We start from the raw sequence: 6,000 nt of genomic DNA on the forward strand, positions 1-6,000 counted from the left end.
AACAAAGAGTCTCTTGTGTCCCCAACACACCCAATACAATGGCAAATTGTATAGGTGCACTAGTTCGGCGAAGATATGGTGATACAAGTGCAATATGAATAGTAGATAAAGGTATTTGTAATCTGAAATTATAAAAACAGCAAGGTAGCAAGTAACAAAAGTGAGCATAAATGGTATTGCAATGGTAGGAAACAAGGCATAGGGTTCATACTTTCACTAGTGCAAGTTCTCTCAACAATAATAACATAGATAGATCATATAAAAATCCCTCAACATGTAACAAAGAGGCACTCCAAAGCCACTAATAGCGGAGAACAAACGAATATATTATGGTAGGGTACGAAACCACCTCAAAGTTATTCTTTCGGATCAATCTATTCAAGAGTTCGTACTAGAATAACACCTTAAGACAAAAATCAACCAAAACCCTAATGTCACCTAGATACTCCATTGTCACCTCAAGTATCCGTGGGCATGATTATACGATATGCATCACATAATCTCAGATTCATATATTCAACCAACACAAAGTACTTCAAAGAGTGCCCCAAAGTTTCTACCGGAGAGTCAAGACGAAAACGTGTGACAACCCCTATGCATAGGTTCATGGGCGGAACCCGCAAGTTGGTCACCAAAACATACATCAAGTGGCACATGATATCCCATTGTCACCACAGGTAAGCACGACAAGACATACATCAAGTGTTTTCAAATCATTAAAGACTCAATCCGATAAGATAACTTCAAGAGGAAAACTCAATTCATCACAAGAGAGTAGAGGGGGAGAAACATCATAAGATCCAACTATAATAGCAAAGCTCGGGATACATCAAGATCGTGCCATAGAGGGAACACGAGAGAGAGAGATCAAACACATAGCTACTGGTACATACCCTCAGCCTCGAGGGTGAACTACTCCCTCCTCGTCATGGAGAGTGCCGGGATGATGAAGATGGCCACCGGTGAGGGATGCCCCCTCCGGCAGGGTGCCGGAACAAGGTCTCGATTGACTTTTGGTGGCTACAGAGGCTTGCGGCGGCGGAACTCCCGATCTATCTTCTCCGTTGATGTTTTTAGGGTAAGTGGGACTATATAGCCAAAAGAAGTCGGTCGGGGGTGCTCGAGGGGCCCACGAGACAGGGGGGCGTGCCCGGGGGGTGGGTGCGCCCAACTGTCTCCTGGCTTCCTCGAAGCTCCCCTGGCTTGAACTCCAAGTCTCCCGGATGATATTCTTCCAAAAAATCACGCTGCCGAAGGTTTCGTTCCGTTTGGACTCCGTTTGATATTCCTTTTCTTTAAAATACTGAAACAGGCAATAAAACATCAATACGGGCTAGGCCTCCGGTTAATAGGTTAGTCCTAAAAGTAATACAAAAGTGTATAATAAAGCCCGTAATCATTCAAAACAGATAATAAAATAGTATGAATGCTTAATAAATTATAGATACGTTGGAGACGTATCATGCACCGTCTTGAATCAACCTCGCGCGATAGTCTTGTCGAAGCCACACAAGCCTTCAGGCCCGCGCCACGTGTTTCCACGCCTAGAAGTCGGTCATCATCAGCATCACGCTCCTATGTCATCGTCGCCGATCTCACCACCGTCTTCTATATCAACCGACTCACGTCGATCCATCAGACTGTCCAAGTCTAACCTAGCCGAACTCGTCCAACTGTATGACACGCTCAAGGCTCCCAAGTCGTCTTCTGCGAATTTCCGTCCATCACATAATTCCATTTCAGCTGACATGACTTCCGGCAACGCCCTCAAGCATCCCTCTTGTGCCAACAAATTTTCACCCACGTCTACCACAACCCAAGATTTCTAGTTCCGTCAAACTTCTCCACCTCAAACTTGGTACCCATTGGCGCCATAGTTCTTTGTATGGTTGACTCTGTGAAAAAAGAATTAACAAGCTTTCCACGCGATGCCCAAGTACTAGCCTTCGCTTCACGTGAACTTGTCTCCTTGGCTTCACCTTCTGATGCTAAGATAATTGTTTTTGCCTTGCCAACCATCCTTGCTAGTCCCCGATGGATGTATCAATGGATTTTTCCATCACAAGATTTGATCTGCCTGTGTCGTATACCAAGACTCGGTCCTATTCTTTTGCTCCAAAACAAATCTCATGTCTACTCCCGATTCATGCAGCACGTACAGCCACACACAGCCAACCCAGCGTTCCAGTTTTGCCTTGCTGCAGTTTCCACGGCTGAATAGCTTCCACGTGGGCTGCCACATGACGCTGGCCTTGGGCTTCGGTCCTCATGGACCAGCTCGCATCCGTGTCTGGCCTGGCTGGCCAGCACCTAGGCGATTCGATCTTACCACAATCTGATCTGAACCCTCCACTGTACCAGTCGCCTGCTGCAGGTGCACGTGTAGCTGCCGCTGCGATCAGACATCGACCAATCAACCCGCTGCTTCCGATCGCTACTGTCAAGTACAACTCGACCACATCTGTTTCTCAATCACTAGTAAGCGTGCACGTGCAATGCACGTCTTTGCGGAAAGAAAATCTTTGCTCGTGGAATCATGCCGAGCCATTCTTCGGTTTAAGATGATGTAATAAAGTAGGATGTTTTGTCTAGTCACATTTCCTTTCAAATGAACTGTGTAAGTCAAATTAGGTGATATATAATGAATTAAATTATGCATGCTCAATTAGTCACTCAAATTGAAATACATATAATGCGTTTTTACCAAATAAAGAAGACATGTACAAGGTTGCTCTCCCATCTTACCTTGGAGCTTGTACATGGGTTCTTGGTTCATTCACATACAACCTTGCTCTCACTCCTCATGTCCACATACATACAGAGTCGTTTATTACCAAAAAGAAAAGGAAAAATAGGCGAAGATGATACAAGGAAAATTCTCAAGGAACCTTAAAGTTCTAGTTTCCTTTCCATTTACAGAAGGCAAGAATATATCTATATGATTAGTACTTAAGCACAAATATCCATCTTACAAATAAAAAATCATAATTCATTCACATATCTGATCCGGAACACAATGATGCCTACGGTCCACCCCCAGGGTAGATGACAAACAATGAAATCTCATAGAATGGACACTTGGAAACATGTGTATGCTCATCCACTGAGATCGATAGAGTGCATCAAGGCTACAATTGCAAAGACATGATAATATCATTCGTGGAGACAAAAACACCGATAAATAAGTAACAACAAAAGGATAGTTTATGACTTTCAGCCGAAGACAGATTCTTCATTAATACTCAGTACACCTCAATGATGAAAATATAGGAGGTAAAATAGAAGTAGAAGGCATGATCACAGCTCAAAATAGATGACAGTATAATCAATAAAATATTTAGTTCAAGGTTCATGACACTTGAACAATGCATTAAAAAACTGCTGCTGGAAGCAAACCATACCTCCAGGTAAAGACAAATGTTCTAGCACTTGGATTCAAGAAGATGCATAATTAAATCGAAAGCACTTGCAAAACCTCCTTTAGTGTCCTCTTTGTATCATTATGTAGCGCTGCTCTTTCCTTTGTTAGCCCAACAGAACTGCTAAAGCTGGCTGCATAACATGCACAAAATCAGGAAAAGAAAAAGAATAAGTAACCTATATGACAATAAGTACACCTTATATTATATAGAGAGAATGTCGTTTACCTATGAGGTGTATACTGCCTTTCAACAGTCACAAAACCATTAGGAGCAGCATTGAGTTGAAAAACAGCACACAACTCAGTACCTGCATGTCAATGTCCCAATACACTTAGGAATTTCTACTACTCCAGATTCGGATGTGTTTCCAAGTTGCTCAAATAGGTTGCTACTTACCTTTGGACCTGAATATTGTATATTGGTATTTTAAACAGACCAAAAGTTCAATCAAGAATTTGGGTCCTGATCAAAATTAACTAATAGACAGTTATACAAGGATCAAGTTTCCAAGAATAAGAGATCAACAACTTGTTGGTTGACCTCTCGGTCACACACGTGCAACTTACCTGCAAATTTATAGGCATCAATGCTACAGTTTGGAAGAAAAAGACTGCTACCAGTACTGTCAGGTTGTGTGATCCTTTTGCTTGCAAACTCAATCCATGGTGCTTCATATAGCTTTAGGATCTCAACCAAAGCTACAAGAGCGTTCAACCACTGAAGATCAAATAGGTGTGAAGTTTTCCCTCTCCTGTAAATAAGTTTCAGAGATTCTTTCCATGTTCCTATCTAACTTTCGATGCAAGTCTGACTGTGTCATTGTAGAACTGTAACTATTGACTTACTGCAAACTTACACTTGGTTGAACACTTGAGCTGTTGTTTTTGCAGCTGACGCCCCAGTTGTCATCATCGCTGCAGCTCAAGCTCCACGCCTTCCTGATCTGGCTGTCCGTTGGCTTCCTGATGCATGTCAGCATGCTATTGATTAGGTTCTCTCACAACATGAAGAGCGGCAAGGCCGTAATTACTCCAATTTCTTCATTTGTGAAAAAATGATACTGCAAAGTAGATCATTTTATTGTACAGTTAGCTCTCCAAAAGCACCTAAATTTGAGTGTACAATCAGAATTGCTAATAATACACATAACAATATATGCATGGAAATTTTTAGTGCAAAGTTTAAATCAACATAACTGCATAAACTTGCAAGTTTCACAGTCATTTTTCGACGTCGATTATTTTCTAGAACTAATATAGAGTTGGGATAGTTTACATGATGATTGGCAGTAGCACTTACTACCCATAAATATTGTTGTTACTCGAATTGAGATTGCTAACAACCATTTGCTACAGAACTTACATGTGTGCTGAAAGATATTGATCAAGACATAGTTAAATCATTCTGTATAGGTAGCCAAAATCAAGAATTACTGGTGTTAAGGTAATCAGTCAAAGCACATACCCGAACAAAGTTTTGAAGCAACCAATTTGGTTACATTGTTGTTTTGATGATCCTCCCATTAGTCTTCATAGCAACGGCCATTAGATTGGATTAGAAGATGATTGTGAACACAATCTTGACCAAAATCGGACCTTGTTGAGCCCTCGACCGCCTCGTGTCTGCACATTTAGATGCACGCGGTACACGCCTCGTGCGAGCCGTCGCACACCTACACGTACATATTTGAAAAATATGCCTGTTTAAACATGCAATTCTGCATGGACTGCCATTCACATAACCCACGCCTCGTACAACGTTGCACATGTTTGAAGGTAAATTTAAAAAGCATTTTGCAAACAATTAAGAAGGCCAGTTCCAGAAGCCATATAAAGGTTCTCTTGATCCTCAATGGTTTTTATCAAATATCAGAAGTCATTATCATCAAAGGAAATTGGATTGATAGAGCAGCCATTATCATCAAAGGAAATTGGATTGATCGTGAACATACATGGAAATGAAAGAAAAAAGATAAGTAGGAATCAATGCGGAAAATAAAATTACACTATTTAGCAGTTTACACAATAATAGGCCAGCTCGTGAATAGCATGGACATACCGTCTTTCCTCATCTCCGGAAGACATCCCGAAGCATGATTCCTGATCATATCAAGATAGTGCTCATCTTCATGATGAACAATATTGAAGAGCGCACAGCAGAACCATACTGGAAGCCAACCACATAGCGATAGCAAAATCTGTTGTCCTTCACAAAAACGTGAGGCAAATTAGGTCATTTAATGTACATACAACATCACTGTGGCCTCCCATGACAATGTTAGATAAGAGATTGAAAAAACACAGTAGCACATAAGGTCTTTCTTGACGGGGGATATAGCGGAATGGTGGCACAACAAATTGGGGGATGACCTGTGAAACTAAGGATGGATGAGGTGCGTTCAATCTTGAGACGGATATGACAGTAGGTGGGTTTGTTCGTCGGCCGCCCATAACAGTACGCAATGAGACAGTGAGAGGTCGATGAAGACGGCGGCATGGCGATGCAAAAGCCGGCACAGATCGGTGAGGGGCCGGCATGGACGATTCGTCGCGTCGCGAGCACCCTTGCCCGCGCCAGG

The sequence above is a fragment of the Triticum aestivum genome, chromosome 3B (assembly GCF_018294505.1).
Source record: "Triticum aestivum cultivar Chinese Spring chromosome 3B, IWGSC CS RefSeq v2.1, whole genome shotgun sequence".
Taxonomy (NCBI): Eukaryota; Viridiplantae; Streptophyta; class Magnoliopsida; order Poales; family Poaceae; genus Triticum; species Triticum aestivum.